The 20,620-nt window shown below is 38.4% G+C and overlaps 1 long non-coding RNA gene across 1 annotated transcript; it reads right to left on the bottom strand.

Moving 5' to 3' along the window:
• Positions 1-12,903: 12,903 nt before the first annotated feature.
• Positions 12,904-18,947, bottom strand: LOC120325244. The gene is made up of 3 exons (XR_005567141.1): positions 18,932-18,947; positions 13,083-13,123; positions 12,904-12,946 (listed from the first exon to the last, which is right to left on the bottom strand). It is a non-coding gene; the product is annotated as an uncharacterized LOC120325244 (long non-coding RNA).
• Between the last annotated feature and the right edge of the window lie 1,673 nt (positions 18,948-20,620).

Raw genomic sequence — 20,620 nt, 5'->3', positions numbered from 1 at the left:
CTCATCAATAAAAAAGATGCAACATTTGTTTGTAACAAAAAAATGTAGTGAACAGTGTTACAAGGTGTCTTACAGTAGCCTAAACTGAGTTTGTTCAATTTATCACCTAACCATAACACCAGAGCAGTGTAAAATGGACTTAACATACCTAAATATATCTGGGTTGGAGTTGGGTTTTTTGTTTGTTCGTTTCGTTTCTTTAGTCATAGGGTTTTTTTTTAAATTAGGAATTTTACATTTTTAGTGGCAGAATGCTCTGATACCTAGATCATAAAATACCCATAGCTGTAACTTCTAGCTACAAAAACAACCTCTGCAAAACAGTTTGAGACAGAAGATATTAGAGTTGCACAAAAAATTATTACAAAGTCTTTCAGAAATAGGTCACTTTTAAGTAAACCATGTGCAATATTCCAGGCCAGCACATTTTTTTCAATTTAAACTGCTGTCAACTTATTTCGGGAAGTATAAATTAAGGAAGACAAGCTGGCAGAGGGTAAGAACTTAATCATATTTTTTACCTACTGTCAATTGCCAATAAAAACTGGTAGCTGAAATCAAACTTTTCAAAGTTAAACTTACAGCTACTATGTCACTGAAGCGACCTGAATATGCCATCATGATCTTCCCTCATCCCAAGAGGCCAATAACCGTTATGCCAAAACAAGGAAGGAGAGGATATTTTTTCACAGAGTAGTTCCCCATAATTAACTTCAGTGGACCAAGCAACACCAAAGGCTTGAACTAAGCTTTCAAAAGTGCCATCACAGCAGCAGAAGGGTCAAAAGTTCTTGGCTAGAAGCTCTCCTGGCAGACTAGAGAAGAGCCAAAGGACAGTGTGGCTGTGAATGATCTTTCTGAAGTTGTTATAAGAGACTTTTACCAACCTACAGAAAGACCCTTAATACACTGAAAGCACTGGAATTATGAGTTTATCCATGGCCACAGTCATGCTTCTGGTTCTAGTAATCTGGTCACTCTATGCAATTCATAGTATTCTACTAATGGGGTCAAGTTTGAAGACTACTAAACACAGCATATATAATACACCATTTGCATTCTATATGAAGTAACTGAGCGGGTACAAAAAAAGACAATTTTGCTGAAAACTTTTGAGAAGCCTGCTCTTCCAGTTGTTTCTAATATGATTCTCCAAATGAAAGAAAAGTTTATACAGGTAGCTCCTCTGCTTGTATACTTAGCAATGACGATTTTGGAAGATTTGACAGAGGTACATAGGACTCCCTAAATAGCTCTTTGTTCCCCAAATGAAGAGGGTTTAATTACTATGTGTTCCTCAGTTAAGCAAGGGAGAATAAGGACATCACCTGGTTATCTACTCCTTTCTTTCTTGAATCCCAGCAGCATCTTTATACTTTCTTACCTCAGAAGTTGTGATTCTAATTTTGCTATAACTGTAGATACTCCTTTTCCCTCTGACCTGTGTCACCATTTCAAGTTCAGCGCAAATCTAGCAATGCTATTGTCAGTCCCAGTTAGGTCAATTTTTTACTCATTTACTGGATATGAGATCATGTAATACAGGGCTTTGTCTTCAAGTATCATTCTCTGTCAACTATCAACACTTGGATACAAATTTTGTACTTAAACACATATTAATTGTCCAGCAAATAGAAGTTTTTCTAAGTTCTCCTCATTTTCTCTTCTCCACCATGTTGCATATTCTAGACAACAGAACATGGAATAAAACCCTTTAATACTCTTATTTTAGCAAGAACTAGACTGCTAGGAATCTTAAGTTTTTGGGGAACCTGTTACATAAACTAATATAAAGTTTGGTTTGAATACACCTTAAACTCCATATTGTCTGATTTAAGTCACACACTCAGTAAACAGTATCCTAAACCACCCATAAAATTAAGGTCAAACTGTCAGAATCAGTGCAAAGCAATAAAACTAATCATGTCTCTTCCAGGCGACAGCCTGCCAAATCTTATTTATTCATATGGCCATGGCATCTATTGGACTTATGAGCATCAAGATTGTCTGAGCACAGAGATCAGAATAGAACCAGAAAGAAGAGCTGAAGTAGCACAAGAGCTCTGAAGACCACTCAGTGATGCCGAAGGGTTGGTCTGAAGAGCAAATGTGTGGGGACCAGCAGCTGGATAGAGCCCAGCAGCTGGATAGAGCCCAGCAGCTCCCGGAGACAGCACACTGTGTGCAGGTGTGTGAACTCCAGTGAAGCTCAAGTTGAAGGGGCCAGTGAGTAGGATCAGAGATACACAGGAAAAGGGTGTTCCCCTGATTGTCAGCCTGTAGACCCAAGATTAAAGTACTCATGCAGTGCGTGTTTATAAAGATACCACTTCTGTGGGGCCAGCTGCATTGTGATGATGTGCCCTTGTGGGCAAACCTACTGCAAACTGATGCTGAGGCTTGCATCTGGCTGGACCCGGACACACCAAAACCCCAGTAGCCTCCCACCTGCTGACCTGGGACCAGGCACAGAATCTGAAAACTCAGCTCTACCTGACTGGGAAGGAAGAGTCACTGGGTGATAAGTGCACTGGATTTTCTTGCCTCCGGCAGCAAGAATGAATGGTAACTAGTTTAGTCAGAGAAACTGAATTATTACAGGAGATTTTACTGATACTAATCACACATAACAATGGCCCTGTAATTTAAGAAATGTACTATTCTGCTAATGCAGATTGTTTTGCAGTTATCATTAATTGTATAGTTTATACCAATGCATTCCTTCAAAACCACTATTATCATTATAATCCAGCGAAAGCTTTTCATGATCAAACCCAAACCATTATATTTTAAAAGCAATAACAAAAGCTGTTTCTACTCTTTGCAAAACTATTCCTTGATTTTCACTCCATGCAATCTAAATATCTCAATCCATTGTGCTTAATTTAGTACTATGCTACTTTGTACAGTGTGCTCAACACAGTAGTCTATTGTTTACATATTTACATAACAGACTAAAGCATAGAATATTATTACAGCCAAAAAGAACATGGAAAACTGGTGACAGTCAGCATAGTATTGGATTGTGAAGCGAAATGCTTATTTTTTCAGGGAACAGTTTGTCAGCAGATGCCATACTCCACAAATTTTTTGAAAGCTTGTCAACCTTAAAAGGTCCAAAGCATTAAAACATGTTTACTAAAACTCCACTCCATTTATGGACTAAATGTTAATTAATTCTTTCAGGTATGCTGGATCCTTTTAAAACACCAGACTCCATGGAACATCTCTAAGCAATAGAAATGTGTTAGGTTCCAGACAAGAAAACCAACATTTTTAGGGATGAGGAAAAAGAAGACCAATTATACTAAAAATCCTCCCCAAACCTGTTATTTTCCTTTGTTACTACCATATATAGGAGAGATTCATCCCACAGTGAGTGAGTGTGCTTTTCACTGACCAAAAACTACAGGTGCATCAACTCCATCAGAGCAAAGCAAAATCTTTCTCAGCCGATGACACCGACTGGACTTCAGTGTACAAACCACTCCATGTGCTAACTTGCACCATCTTTACTGATGTCACTTGTTGGAGCTGCTGGACCTGTCTCAGACTCAAATGCATCCTCGTTAGTCTCAGTGTTTTACATCCTCCACTGATCTCACAGTATTGCTTCCTCATACACTCAAATGCATATACTCTTAACCCTTATATTTTAGTGAAATATTTACCTTGAGAAAACCCTTGGAACTATTAAGGTATCTATACTCAGAGGAATGTTTCTGCTATTAGGTGATGAATACAGTAGATCATATTGGTCTGTTCATGAAAAAAATGAAAGATATGGAAACTTCTTCCAGACAGCCAATGCAAAAAAAAAAAATCCTTACAAAGGTAAGACACAGTTTTCTCCCTCACTTCCACTTCTTTTCCACAACTGGTCATGACTACCAATCATTAAACTCATTAAATACTGTCAGGGTTAGATTATTCTTTTTAGAAGCAGCATAGCTATTGCCATTGCAGCACATATCTTGAGGACTAAACTGAAATATATTGGGAAATGTTAAACTTGTCTTAAATGAAACTCTAATATTTATGAAGAAAAACAAAACAGAAAACAAGAAAACACAAAACCAGAAGAGGAAAAAGGAAGACTATGTAATGAAAAAAAAATAGAATTGATTTCCTTCATACTCTAGAAATATTTAAAAAATGTGTTACATTAGAGGTTAAAATTTAATAAATAGTTTCAGGTTACCTAATAATAGGATTAGATTATTGATATTAACTAACCCTAAATTGTAATTTTCACAAAAGCCATGATATTAATACAGAGAGCACTAAACCCACTGGGATGACCTTGTAAGTGGATATCATAAATAGCAGAAGTAACACCTTGGGGAAGCAGTCTAAAAAGTCTGCTTTTGAAGCCTATGCAAGATTAATTTTTCCAAAGTAGAGGTATAAATAGATTTCATTTCAAAAATGCAAGAATAAGTATGTCTATATAATTTAGTTTTCACACACAAAGGTAAGCAAGCACAGTACATACAAACATTAGTTCCTACCCATTATGCAGGCTCCTCAGTATATACCAACTGCTATTTCTTTTTCCAGCAAGTACTTGCATACTTAAGAGCTCTTAAAGATCTTACATTTAATTAAATAAGCTTTAAATTCCAAATCATATTGCCTTAAAGCCCTCACCTGTCCAGATCATTATACATCTAATTCCCTTTTCAGTATCTTCTCCTAACTAAACTATATCCAGTAATTTGGTCCTACTAGGCTAGCTCCCACACTCCAATATTTATAATTGATGACAAATGGAATAAGCTGCTGAGCCCAGGTTGTAGCCAACACCATTTCATGTTTGGTGTCTAGTGACTACTAAAGGTAATCAAACTTTTCTACAGCAATCTGACATCATTACTGATGGTTTCAGAGATCAGCTTTTGATGAGCTATTGTCTTTCTCAGAATTGATGTTCTGTAGGTACCTGTGACAGCATGTAATATTGCTCAACAGTGTGCACATTTTTTAATGTTTATCTTTGCTGAATAATCAAATATCTAATTTTTGAGCTTCTGCAGTGAGATTTTTTTTCCAGTGGCTATATTTTGTTGAACAAAGTTTTTTTGTCTCAAAAAGTATTACAGACCCATGATTGCCATTTATTGAAATAATAACAGTAATTTCACTTTGAATCAATTACTTTAATCTTAGCCTTGAAAATGAAATGACCTTTTGCAAGGGCTCCAGTTCTTTAATCTGAGGTTTTTAGACTGGGCAGATACCCGAATGTCTTAGGAAGGTCTCTATCTTATTGATTCACCTAAAATAAATTTCAGTTTATGCAGACAAGAAGTTTCAGAAACTACATTTCAACATTCTCTGAAATAAAACATTTAAGGTGCCAGGTCCTGATTCCATCAGTTTACAGAAGAAGTAACTCAAGCTACAATAATGTACTCCTGCCACACTTAAATTGGTGTCACAAGCAGAATTTTATCCAAGATTAGCAGTAGATTTGGTTTTGTTAATCATCTCTCATGGACATCAGAGATTCTAAATCAAAAAACCCTGATTTAGGTAATGGAAATATTAAATTACTTGAAAATATATAAAGAGCAATACTGGAAAGAATGAGCACTCAGTGGTAAAGGCCAACAGAGAGGTGTACATCAAAACATCATGGCATTAACCAGCACCATCTGGAGATCTTCCCATGTGAGTTCTCGACGGACTGCAGTAATCTGCAGCCAGCCCGTGACCAGGGGCACCTCTCCAGACAAAATCGGCAGGAACATCAGTCTGGATACAGCAGCACTTCTCCATGTGGCTGAGCAAATGTCTGAAAGTTTCTCAGTTACAGCTTGGGCAAATCCCAGTGGGAAAGAGCAGCATAAAGAAGAGCTAGTCTGCCTAATTGTGCTGACTGAATTAAGAAAAACTGAAAAAGCCTCGCTGATGTCCAAGCCATTATATTTGTTCATTAATCCTTTCACCTGTCCTTTTAAGTTAGCCATGTAAGGTACAGTAAAACAGGAAGTTATATAGTACAGGCAATTAACCTTCAGTAAAGATCTTTACATGGCCCACTTTACAATTCCATTTGCATTTTGCCAAAGGTTAAATATGTAATTAGAAATTAATCCAGCTCTTTGCTAGTTCAGATCTGGGTAGAAAAGTCAGATTGACAGAACTGAACAGAATATTCTGTGTTCAGTCCGTGCTGAATAGACTGCTTTGCTGGCAAAATCGTCCAATCATTGCTATAGGATGAAAAGACAAGTCAAAATAATTCCTCTTAGCACTCATGCTGGTTGAAATCCCTCAAAACTCATCAAATCCGAAATATTACTTGCACTGTATTCCTGTATATGTGAAGCCATTTGGACATCCTGTCACAACTGTACATTTTAGTTCAAAACATTTTGGATTCCCTTCCTCTCACAAAACAAAACACTCCAGATTGTCATTCCCATGCTTTGATGCACAAATGAAATTTCGTACATCGTTGCCTGCAGTCACAGCAATAATATTCTCATGGACTTTTTTGTATACACAAGCACGGAGCTAGAGGTTGAAAGAGAAGAATCTTTTCTATTACATTGTGGTTATTTGATTCCTTCTTCTGTATTTTAACATCCCCTGAAGACCTTTCTTTCCTCTTTCCTCACATCAATTATAACACTTAAAATAAAAGTCTAGCAAACAAAACCAAAATGAAATGTCAGAGGTCTGATAACACTGAAATATTGTATTAGTGTTTTGTATTACAGCTATTGAACAATGAAGTTACTCTTAATAGAATAGGCACTTGGAGGCAGTGATCAAACAGTTTACAGCAAGATTGCTGCTGTCTTAGAGAAGTTGCTTTATACATATTTAAATGAAATATTTTCTGGGGAAAATTAACAAAGTTAAGACCTATCAGACAAATACTTTCTTTTACAAACTTATTTGTGATTATTCTAATAGCTCTGCCAATCGGAGTTCAGTGTTTCACAAATGGGTTTGGATAACACAGTGGGGTTGCAGGGTGGAGGAAGAGGGAGATAGAAAATGTCACCCCCATTTTCAAATAGAGCATTGCGATTTTTCCATTGAGGAAGGACAGATGTGTCTATCCTTTCATAAGACATATGGCTTATATAAATATCTTTTAATACAATGTAGTGTGGAAAAAAAAATTTGAAGCACCACAAAAACCCAACAAAAAACCCCAAACCAAATAACGAAACCTCAATTCTCCCTGAATCAAAAATATCTTGAGTTAGGATAGGTCTGGCCACAGTAGAAAAGTAAGATCATTAAGGAAAAGAAAAAGCAGGTACAGGAAAATATTTTAATTGGCTTTCAACTGGTTGCTTTGATACAGAAGTCTTTCTCTTTTGGTAACCAAAAGCCAGCAGGTTGTCTTGGCCAACTTGCTGACAAGCCATCACATCCTTAGTTTGGTAAAGCCGAAAAAAGAGCAGTGGAGAAGACAGACAGACCACCTGTGACACTGCCAGTAATGTAACAGAGTGCAGACCAAAGACCTGAAATTCATTCAATTACTCAATATTAAACCAATTTTCATTTAAAGACAAGGAAAAAGATTGTGGTTATGCAATTTGAACAGCTGAAGTTTCATCCTACTCGGTGAGGATGTGATTTAATTTTTAATGGAGATTCAGAGAGGCACTAGCTGCAGTGTAATTAAAATCCTATCATATTAATTCTGTATCCTCTGGGGGGAGTCATATCAGTTTCCCACACTGCATGAGCTGGTCAACTGCTTTTTGGGAGTACTTTTTAAACAAAAATATAAACATAACACTGTCAAGGTTGGGCATGAAAATGTCAACGGTAATTGCAACAATTTATAAAAGTGTCTTGTAACAGCACACTAAGTATTAACTGATGATGTTTATCTAGGATAGGATAATGTAGCGCATCCTTGGCCTGCAGGAAAGGAGTAGGGGAGGAAAAAGTTTGGCTAGAGAAAATGGAAAGGAAGGTGAACATCTTGGATTTTGCCAGAGAAGCTCAGAAGTCCATTAGGATGTCTTAGTTGCAAGCTAAGGACAGAGCAGGTAGGCAAAGCTTAGTTGATTTAAAGTCCTGAAGTTACACAGGAAAAAGTTTCAGCAAGTGCTGTTAAAGGGCTACCCAGAGCTCCTACCTATGTCAGCAGAGGGACCTCTATCTCACCTGATCTCCTCCTACACCTGCTGCTGCACTCCCATCTGAGGCCTTCAGCTTGTTTATATTTAATGTGGTGTACACTACAATCATGACTTAAAATGAAAAATTTATAGAACTCTATGTATCATTATGTTACCCACTTTTAGGACATGATTTTCCTCTGAATGTGTTAAGACAAAGTGAAAATTATCCCCCCAAAGAGTTGTTCTTGTTTGTTTGTTATAGTACATGGCAAAGGTTACCCTTAAAACTTTTTTTTCCTCTCTAAAGAACTTAAAGCAAAAGTCTAGAGAATAGAAAACTGCAGAATCAAGAGTTAGGAAAAAAAAATTATCACAAATACATTAACGTTTTTGTAAAGTTGATTTGATGTTACAAGGTAGACTGGAGAAACACATAAATGAAAAAAAATAACCCAGTAGGTGCTGGCTTTTTGATTTTGTTTAAATTTTCAATTACTATCTTTTCTCAGTACATACCAGTTTGTGTCTTCATGTTATTGATGTGAAAGAGTTAGTTATAATAAATTTCACAATTAAAATACATGGAAAAAAAGTCTTATGAGTGTCAGAATATTCTTTTTGAAATTTAAGACTTGATCTACATGGTTTTTTTAAGGTCCCAACAACAAATCTGCCTGAGGCAAGAGAGATCCATACGAAAGACTTAAATAAATATTTTAAATGCCTGTAACAACAATCCAGTTTTTAATAAATACTGCACCACATCATAAAGAATACTCCAAGAAAGTATATAAAAATTTATGCTGTGTTTCAGCAACACCTGAACACAGGTTAAACTTCAGGGACTTAACTAGCTTGAGAAAGTTTGTATGAGCATTCAGCAGGTTCAGAGGAAATCTGTCACTTCGATGTGCTGATAAACAGAAGTCTCGATCCACATGTATATATGAAAATACACACACCATATAGTATTAACTGCCTTGCTTCTTATTCTTAAGATATTACACACTTAAACGTTATACTTCTTTCAAGCACTGAACTAAAGCAGTTCCTAGTTTGTTAACTGTGATGTTATTCTAATAAAGGAATGCCTATGGCCCTGTCATTCGTGACCTTTAGCAGCTATCAAATGATAATGACTTCTGCCTACTTGCCCTGGCTAAATTCACTTTCAGGCCTGTAATAAGTCAGAACTACAATAATGCTTCATTATGGCACACAGCATGTGCAGTGTTTTTATGCTGTGTGAAAAAAACCCCCTGAATTCCAAATAGAATTTGCCAAGAGAAATATTAAGAACTTAAAAGTCAACAGACATCAGAAGAGGGCACTTGGTGTTTGGCAGTGGGATGGAATATGACCTTTGAATTTATTCACATTTGAAAGCTCTCTTTCCTTTTTTATTTTAATGGCAAAAATGTAAAATTATTCTAAGAAAATGACAGTGGTACTTTCTGTGTTTCATTACTGTTGTATAATTCCAGAGCCTGGCATGTTCCATGTTCCCATTCTATAATAAAGCTTTATATGAATCTGAGGCTACAAAATCTCTCTAAGAAAAAAAAGATCTGATATACACTTAAAATTTCCGCTACTTCCATCTCAATATATATGATCTACAGTCATTTTGAGGTAAAGTTCATCATGGAATGAAAAGAACAATATTAGGACACAGTTTCATGGCCATTATCTACTATAAGGCTGATATTCTTATCCTGCTATAACTAATCAGTCCTCTCACTTGAGCACGATCTGCAGGAGAGATCCTGCAGTAAACACTGGTGCAGGTTTCACCACAACCTGATCTTTGCTGAATAATTGCTTATTGGTGTTACTGATTATGATCCTGATTACATCTCTTAAATCCATGTTTTTTAAAACTTATTTATCATACTGACATGAATGTATGATTATTTAATACTACTGACTGCTGCTACATGAAAGAATGACAAAAAAGAAGGCTGTGATCAACAGTCTGACAGGAAGTTCTTTCCAGGCACCCATAAGTTGAAAAACACCTTCACAAGGATAGTAAAATAAGCTCTTTTCTTGCTTCATCTCTTTCTCATGCCCCATCAAGAGAGACAGTTTCAGACTTGTAAGAAAAAGCTGTTCCTTTAAGAACACCTGACCTTACCAGCCTTACTAAAACTTTATGCTGGACATTAAGTACTCAATGTCAACCAGAATACTGAGATACAATAGCACAACTATTGCTGAGTCACAGCATAATAATATGATTAAGTAAGGTGGATTTCTTTGCCAGTGGCAGAGGAAGAAAGGTCTGTTCTCTAATGTGCACGGATAAGGAAATCTGCAAACAGAAAATCCTTTCTACAATCTCAGTGCAAGAGTCTACTTTGACCCCTAGTTTATACTCTTGAGGGCTTCACATTCGCTTGGTAAACTGAAGAGCTTTATGTCCCCTGAAGAAAAAAAAAAGAAAAGGCATAAAGCAATCTGGCACCTAAATTTGTCTTAAAGGATTTTTCTCTGCTGCTCTGTGTACCTCTCATATACACCACAGCAAGGCCCTGGCAGGACTGGATTGTGGTGATAAAGTGCGTGTTAATAAAACAGCACTGTTCAACAGCAATTATCTTGGTCAAGCAGCCTGCATTTTACAGGGGTCAAAGGGACAAGCGCAGTACCAGGGAAGTAACAAAATAACAGGGTGACTCCATTGGATATGCTTGTGTGCTCAGAAACTTCAGGTTTCCACTTGTAAACTAGTTCATCGTGTTACTTCAAAGCAGGAGCTCAGCAGAGTCAAATCTTCAGTACTCAATGCTCGTTTTTAAAGGTGGTGAAGAAGTCAGACATTAAAATTTGGCAGTATGGATAGTTAAGTTGCCTGGAGCACATTATGAATATTAATTTTGACACATATAAAGGCACTGCACAATTAAATAACAAAACACATAGTGAGAACAAAGGATAGATAGATTGCCGGATTTAAAACCAAACACAGAGACAAAAGGACTGGACCAGCAAAGTGGAATTTCATTTCTGTTACAAACATTGACTGGCTGGACTGTGAGCATCTGTGTATCCCATGGCAAAACACCATTGTTTCAATCAGGTTTCTAACTCTTACTGAAGTAATGAGACTCCTTAGGGTAGCTAAAGTCAAAAACGTTTGTAAATAGGCCCATGGTGCATGTGATAAAAAAAGTATACAGTTTCATTTTCTTTGCCTCTACTTCACTTTTTACTTTTAATCCACTCTGGAACTGTTTTGAAACCACATTTACTTTTCAAGAAAGATTGACGGATGACCCCTCACATCATTCCCCCACTTCAGATTCTCAGCTACATTGTGACTTTTCTACTATCCACCCCCCCACAAATGCTACAAATGTTAACTTTTACAATTGCTAATTTAATCTGAAACTTTATAAAGTACCAAATGCTTGGAAGCTCACTCACACAGGCATGTTTATACAGGATGGACCCAGCCTAGCCCAGCACTTCGAGGCACATGGCTTTCAGTGTGTCCTGCAACCACCACCTACTTGCCATTTAGTCCAGTGCAGTGTGGGCAAGTAGCTGCAAGCTGTCTTTTTTGGCCTAGTTCAATTTGAAAACCAATGAGTGACAGCCAGCCCATGTGCTACTTTACTTGACTTTTAAGTACTCCTTCAAAGTCAGCTGCTAGTCCCAGAAGCATTTGCAAAACAACCTCCCTACGTGCAATGCTTGGGAAGTGCTTTTCCTAGATTTGGCCATTTTTACATCTGGTACTTGAGCTCTTTAACTTCTGCTTTGGCTGTCAGGGAGCCTGTGTTTCAGTGAGGAGCTGTAACCATGGCAGTTCCCCAGCACACAGTAGCAACCAGAATTAATAGCACTGGGAACTTTCACTCTAGTCATGCTCTGCACGTCTCACGTTATGGCAGCACCGCCCACCTCCCGCCTGCCCCACACACCCACTGCTGTCTCACTGTCCTGCCTGTGCTCTGGGCTAACAGAGAAACTCTCATGGCTCCCTCCCTCTGCACCCCAGGCACCTCTCTGCTCAGCAAGCACACAGGACATCTCACATGCAGTGATAGTGTTTGGGGCCACAGGTGTCAGGGCCTCAAGTCTCCAGGCACTCTGCAGCCTCCCCCCACCCCAGCTCAGTGCCCCCCATCAGGTCAGCTCCAACATGGGCCTGTTCAGCCTCAAGAAGGGAGGACTGAGAGGGGACCTGATTAATCTATATAAATATCTAAAGTGGGGGTGCCTAGAGGCTATAGCCAGCCTCTGCTCCGTGGTGCCAACAGGACACGCAGCAATGGGCAGAAACTGATGCATGGGAAGTTCCACCTGAATATGAGGAAAAACTTCTTTACTGTCTGGGTGAACTGCACACTAAAACATATTGCCCAGAGCAGGCACGGAGTCTGGACACAATCCTGTGCCACGTGCTCTGGGATGACCCCGCTTGAGCGGGAAGGTTGGATCAGATGACCGACCCATTGTAGTCTCTTCAACCTTGACCAATTCTGTGACTGTCACATGGCTCAGCCTGTAGCCTCAGGCTGATAGAGGAGTTCGGAGACTTCTTCAGGACCCTCTCCCCCTTCACAGGCAGCAGCTGTTCTGTTCTGCCCTGTCCCTTGCCCTCAGCCCACGCCAGGGCCAGCAGCCAGGAGCAGAGGGGTTGTTCCTGGCAGGCAGCCCCTGGTTGCAGAGCCTTACCTGCCCCGGGCCAGAATAGGAGCTGTACTACAGTGTCTGGGGGCACAGCAACATTTTCTAGGAAACCCTCCAGTTTCGATTGATAACCAACTCCAGCCTTCCTTGCTTTAGCTCCCTCAGCTATGAAATAGGCAGCTCCTCCCTCCACCTTCTTGCACCTTGTGGAAAAAAAGAAAATAGATGAAAATTAAATGTCAACACCTCTACAGTGCAAGGGCATAAATAAAGTGTTCGTTAATGGTGTCTTACAGACCAAGGGAGATACAGGAAGATGTTTGAAGACCCAGCTCTGACCTTAATTATGCCCACGTTGCTGTAGGAATGCATCTTCATTGCTATTTACAAAGAAACAAAAATGGTGATTAGAGTCTAGGTGGATACAAGCAAAAATGGCTGTTACTTGTTCAGCATTAGGACACAGAATAATAATATGAACAAACTCCTCAGGTTGAACCAAAAGATAGATGAAAAGAGTTAGCGCTCAGAAGCTGCAAGGCTGGACAGTGATCAAAAGCTCTTCAGAACTGTCAGGTTTCTCTCCTCCCTGTAGCACAGTGCAGCCCTGCAGAGAATCCTCCCCGAAAGCCCTGTGTAGGTTCACAAAACTAATAACCAGCCACTACTGTCAAGGATTCCTCATTTTGCAGTTTAATTTGAGACATTTGTCAATGGTCCTAAACTCTAGAAAGATGAGGTTAATGTTCAGTGTTTGATGCCAGGTGGAAGAAAAGAAAGCTTATATGCTTGTTAGGAAGCACATGAATGCAGGTTTGCTGTTATGGTAATCATTGCAGAATTCTGTTATCAGTAACATTAACCTGTATAAATGTTCACTTATTACTGTAGGAGCTTTTCCTTCCCTCAAGGAAGTTTATCTGTACTACTTAACATTGATTATCTTGGTTTGGAACATCAAGAGAGATAAATTTGCTTGTTAAAAGTCAAACAGAAATTGAGAGGAAAACATTCTTTTCCAATTCTGAAGAATTGTGGATTTGTCAGATTTATAAGCTTGCCAGGATTTCAGCTGTAATAATGCATCAAATTAAAGCACACCAGATGAGCTCTTCTTGTATTTGAGATCAGAAGCAAATATAGGTATTTATCTATAAACTTCAGTGGAAATACCAATGTGCATAAAATACCACAGGCAGAAATAGTTATTTTCTTTCCTATGTAAATTAAACTTGCTCTTCTTTAGTCTTCAGTTTAGCATGTCCAAAACATTTTTCATCTTAAATCCATCTTTGACTGTAGACAGTTATCAGTGTTGTCAGAGACTGAATAATGTCATTTCTGCTTAAAAAGCCCCTCATATAAAAACTGCTGCCCCACAGTAGTTTTATTCACAAATAAAAAGGCAGAAGGGACAGGCTTGCAGCTAAAACTTGAAAACAAGATGAGGAAAGGAGAGATAACAGAAAGTTACTCCATTACAGAAAGGTTAGCTCATGTGAAAGAAATGAGAAAACTCCAGATAGCAGCTTTATAAAATGTATTTGTTCAATTTGGAGATCCTTTGTCATAATTACATATGAGTTTGTTCCTCATCCCTAAGAACAGATATATTCCTTCAGAAAGCATCATTTAGCCCAGAATTCAGCCAAGGGCCATGAAAAGATGCTGTAGTGAAAAGTAACAGAGCTGAGAAAGCACAGAGTGACCCTTTGCCTGGACACCATCACAGCTCCTGTAAAGCAGCAGGTAAAGCCACCTGAAGCCAGGAGCTGCCTTTTCCCAGCCACACCGAACAGCTTCTGAGAAACACATTCTGCATGAACCTTCTATGGCCTTTTCTCACTCATCACAGAACCCCAATGTTCTCTAGGGCAGGGAATTTCATAGTGGTGTTGTACTTATGAGAAAATGTATCTCCTTGTTAATGGAAGTCTGGTGCTTGTTATTTTTACGGAGTGTCCTTTAGCAGAGTGATAATCATTCTGTTCTCTACATGATTTGTATTTTTCAGAACTTTAGCATTTCTCCCTCAGTTTTCTTATCCTGTGAGAAAAAATCCTGATATAATGAATCTTATTTTATAAACTGTTCAATAGCTCCAGATATATTTTGTCAAGTAAAATTAAAAAAATATTACAAATAACTAAGGAAAGAATGGGATCCAGCAACAGCAGCTCCTTGAGTTTTTGGCCTTTTGAGGAAAAAAATAGGTGAAAGGTAACTAAAGGAAAATGATTTCCCCATTGTTTAGCTTGAATTAACTAGAGTGGTTATGTACCCTGCAGATAAAATTCGTGGCTAAATCTAACAAAAATACGCAGTCACCTGAGAGGAAAGAGTGAAAGCAATGCCACCCATTTATAGGTCCTGCTACAACTTTGCTGCTTCTGTGGTAACGTGTTCCTCATGTTGGATGATAATAACTTACAAAATCATTTGAGGTGGACACAACACCATAGCTCATTTTGCATTGGTTTCAGCTTTTCATTTTTTCTTGTCATAGGTTCCCACTGATATGAGCTCCATATATGTATATACACATTCTTAACACCAGGCACACATTCTTAACACCAGGTGTTCTTCAGTTTTATTATTGAAGTTACTTAGACAATATTCCCACTCTCTTAATGTAAATTTCTTAGGCTTACTTCATCACTCAATGCAATTTTTATTCTATCTCATGTTATATATAAATTAAAAAAAAAAACAAACAAGAAACCAAAATAACACATTCACCATATAGCCAAGCCCACATAAGCAAAAATACCATTACAATTGTTATACTCTGTTGACTACAGTGATGCTTGAGAAAATGTCATCTCATTATAGCTCTGAGAGACACTTGGAAAAAAACAAACCCCAACCTTTTCTGACAACGAACTGTAAGATATTTTAAGCAAACCATCCCTATTTCCAAAGAGAAACAAACACAGACAAGATAGCAACTAGATCCACTAGCAATCCAGCCTTATTTAACAGTTTTAAAACTGTTTCAAACTCATGCTTTTAAAGATCCAACTCAGCTTTGACTCAGCACAAGTACTTGACTTCAGTTGTTTATATCCTCATGCATTAAATTTGGCAAGACCTTTTTGGAATTTCAACCAGATACATCACACCTAATACACGTATACTGGGAGAACTGACATGAGGCACTCTGTGAAAGGCTTTACATTTTGGAATTCCACCCCCCCCCTCGTGTCCAAATAGAGCATAACATTGTTAGTGTTCTACTTACACTGCAAATCTTAATTATCTTTTTTCCTCCTTTTAAGAAAAATTAGGATGTATGATTAAGACTAATACTGTATATATACATTATTGGGATAAGCACTAACCATGCCTTAGTTATAAGGAATTTAGCACAGTATATGCAAAAAATGGATTAGCAAAATAAGCACGAAAGGCTTTGAAAAGCATATTTAAAACTTGCTTTTAGCAGGAGGAGTGTTTTATATTGTCTTTGAATTCTAGAACAGAAATTGGTATTAATGCTGACTACTAATAACAAATAATTATTTTTTTTAAACATTAGGCTATTTTGTTAAATTTTGAATGAACTAAGGAACTTTTACATATATAACAGGTTAGAGACCAGGAAAAATAACTTCTATCAATAACTTAAATTAACCAGAGCAATAGATGCACAAGGACAGGAGAGAACATAATTGCATATGGTTGTGCATTTTTTTCAGAGCTTTTTGCCCCACTAATAAGTACAGCAGAGCTGTCAAATTTACCTCCACAAAGACGTGAATGACTCCAAATCAAACAAGAAGCTATCAGAGAAGTATTGTTTGACACTGTCTGCAGGGCTCTTTGAAAAGCTAAGCTTCACTGATTGTTACAATCTTCATTTTCATGAGATTCAACCCTTTTCTGAAAACCTCAAGGTGTTAATGCTGCTAACTTACCTGTCTTAAAAATCACATATTCTGCTTTTCCTTCTGAAGTACCATGTGAAAGGTTTTGTGGAGTTAAAAGTTGAAAAATATCTAAAGAAACCATACAGAGTATGCAAATGCAGGGTGCCAGGAATTGATATCAGCACCTCAGAGAAGCAATGATAAATACTGCCCTGAGCCAAATAGTTGTCACCAATAACACTCAAGACCAAAAATTTAACATTTTTTTATATGTACACTTAGACATCTTGCTATACAACAATGTAAGTCAGTTAAATTTATGAACTCAGTATTTGAGATATTGGTTTCACTCATTAACTACTGGAAAAGTGAGCAGCAGTTCTTTTCACTGTTTTGCTCCTTAGATGGGAGCCATTTGCATTTCTAGCATATCGTACAAATTCTGAGAACAATACTTTCTAAGACGCAGAATATTTTCAGAAGAAAACATACAGAATATAAGGTGACATGGGGATTTGAGAGTAGAGATCAACTGGTTTTAACATTTTGGTTTTCTTTCTGACAGTCAAGAAAGAGGGAACACACCCCGTAATCCAACACCACCACTTGCAGACAGATATCCATCATTAGCAAGTTGTGCACGTCTTTCCTTCCCCCACTTCTTTCACTTTTCAGAAGAACAAACATCATTGTGGTCTATTCCATTAAGTGATCCTGTATTTAGTTGTCATCTGATATACTATATCAGTTGGGTTTGGGTTTTAACACAAAGGGAACTTTTTGTGTCTGTTACAACAAGGTTAACATCAGGTGCTTGCTTCTGTCAAGAAACTACTTCCCAAGGGGCCCAAGAAGTTTTTGCAAAAAAGTCAGAGACATTAATACATTTTTAATTTCTAACCAGTACTACTTGTTTCTAAAAAGGAGCAGTATTCAGAATGCAAAAGCCACCAGATGCTTTCCCCACATGTCTCTTATTAACAGTAACCTCTGAATTTTAACGATCATGAGTTCTTAGATATTGCTGTAATAAAACCAGACACTGGTGTAAAGGGGCTCTATTGATAAAGAGGCTTCATTTTACTTCTTAATCATCAGGGTAAAGCTGAAAAAAGGCTATGGCTAGACCACAGAGAATTTGGCCCACTAGCCCTGATAACATATGCTGAGCCAAAGCAAAAGAAAATAATTAAAACCACACAATTAAAATGGATGAAATAGAAATTGCTAGTTCTAATCCAATTTGCTGAATGAAAGGCTAAAACCTCTTCTATCAGGTGCACACTATGAGCAAATTTCTCTGTTTTCAGACTTGGTACTTCAAAACCTACTACCATAACCATTTGGCAACATACTCTGCTTTCCAGAAAACAGCTTCTAACTTTTTTCCTTACTAATGAATTCATAAAGTAGAAAAGCATTTTTGCCTGAAAACAGACAGAAAGAAAAAGCTGAAATAGCAATGACTAACTAGATAGTCTCTATTTTTTTTCCTCTCTGTTATAAAGAAAAAGCACTTACCTACTAAACTCTTATCCTCCTAAAAACTCTTACCGTAATGATCTTTAACATACCTTGGACAAAAGAAATACTTGGCCACCCTTTTCTTTTTATATAAATTAAAGCAATTGCTGGCCCAATTGCAGTTTGAACATAATTAGTTCTCATTTATTATCTATCACACTTTCAGCTGTGCCACTTATCGAACCCAGGATCTTCTACTTAGCTAAACTGCCATGCTCTCATAGACCCTGACCCTTACAGAGAGAGGAATCAGCCTGCAACCTAGAAACAGGATTTAAGGCAGGACTTAAGCAAAATACGGGCACAGAGTCCAATGCTGAAATCCAAAAGGGGCCACATGGTGCTTCCAAACCCTGGAGTTGTGGTGCTTTCCTTTGTGATAGTTGTTAACACCCCAGCCCTGGAGCTGCAAGCTCACAGGATCAGCCAGGAGTTTTACTTTAAAATATATATAGGGTTCTTTAATACCTCGAGATAGCGTCAAGAGAATAAGCCACACACTTGTCCCTAAAAGGCATTTTTACTGATAATTTAGGGGAGAAAATAAGGGAACTTGGCAAAAGTTCAAAAGGGTATCACACAATCTAGAGGAAACATTTCACCACAGTACTGACCCAGCACATACCAATCCACACTACCCAGTTAAAATCCAATTCCTTCAGCTTTAAGCTACCCAAAGCATCAAAAAGGAGCAAAGAAAGAGAAAAAGAGGGAGCAAGAAAAGAGAGGAAGGAGAAAGAGGGAAAGGCAGATTGTATTGCTACCATTGGAACCTCGTGGAAGCCCAGCTCTCACCTGTCCAGATGGCAGGGCCGCGACACGAGGCGAACACGTTCCTTTGGTTTTATCCACTCTGGTTCTTGTGGCCAACCCGCCCAGGCAGGGCCTCTGACCCACCGGCCATGAGGGGGTTCCCGAACGGGGTGAGGGGCGGTGTCCTCGCTGTCCTGCCAATCTGAGCTGCACTCCGGGAGCTGAGGGATGGGCAAGTGTGTGCGAACTGCCTTTGACCGACAGAGGGACACGGGGCCACCTCAGGGAGGTTTGAGCTGTCCCTTTCCCCTACACACACACACACAGAAAGACAGACACACGCACAGACACACGCACAGACACACGCACACAGACACACACACATACTCATACACACACATACTCATACACACACAGACACACACACAGACACACACACACATACTCATACACACACATACTCATACACACACACAGACACACACACACAGACACACACACACATACTCATACACACACAGACACACACACACATACTCATACACAGACACACACACACACTCATACACACACAGACACACACACACATACTCATACACAGACACACACAGACACAGAGACACACACAGACATACACACACAACTCATACACACACATGACACACACACACATACTCATACACAGACACACACACACACTCATACACACACAGACACACACACACATACTCATACACAGACACACACACACTCATACACACACAGACACACACACACATACTCATACACACACAGACACACACACACATACTCATACACAGACACACACACACACTCATACACACACAGACACACACACACATACTCATACACACACAAACACACACACACACATAAACATCCACAGACACACACACACAGACACACACAGACACAGACACACAAGTATCTAGACCCGAACACTGAGAAGAAAAGCACAGACAAGGAACTGCAGTATTTGCATGTCTTTATTAAATGTAGAAGACAACAACTGATTTATCAAAAAAGTTTAATATATATGGCATCACATACAAAAACCATTGAGTCCCCACTGTACACAGTGGTGTTAATCTAAGCTGGTATGAATGTGCAACATAGATTTTATACAATTTTGAGCAAAAGATTTGGCAAAATTTTCCCTTTTTTTTTGGCAGCCAACTTACAGAAGTAGTATTGTAAAAGAAAAATTACGGAATCACAGAATATGGTAATTTCTAGCACAATGACCACACTAATACAGCACTAAGACACACTTGCTTCTCTTGTGCTTGGCCTAGATATAAAACTAAATAAAAATAAAAGTTTTTGCTAGCTGTACACAAATAAAAACGCCTCAAGTGCTCTTCTCCAATTTGGTGCAGCTCTGCTTTGCAAAGCTGTACAGTTTTCAGCATCCCAGTGGAGACTACATTCTGCCAAGTTCGCACATGTTAGGATTTTTTTATATGCACAGCCATCTCCTGCTTATGGAGTTGGTTGAGGCTGTAAAGGTTTTCCTGGGGGAAAAAGGGTTTAGAGAACAGGGACAAGAAAATCACTGCATTTGCTTTGTAAGCTCTGAAATCTTCACCACTTTTTCTGATCAAACATGTCTTCAGTCCTGATTTCAGTCAGTCCCACAATCTTCTCTTTTGGCACCAAAAAATCTTCTTAGTGATGAAGAATACTGCAACCAAGATATCACATACATAT

Source organism: Pipra filicauda, unplaced genomic scaffold, assembly GCF_003945595.2.
Source record: "Pipra filicauda isolate LSUMZ 115617 unplaced genomic scaffold, ASM394559v2 scaffold89_size2521313_pilon, whole genome shotgun sequence".
NCBI classification, from domain to species: Eukaryota; Metazoa; Chordata; class Aves; order Passeriformes; family Pipridae; genus Pipra; species Pipra filicauda.
The sequence above is the reverse complement of the archived record's forward strand: the minus strand, read 5'-3'. Positions and strand labels throughout refer to the sequence as shown.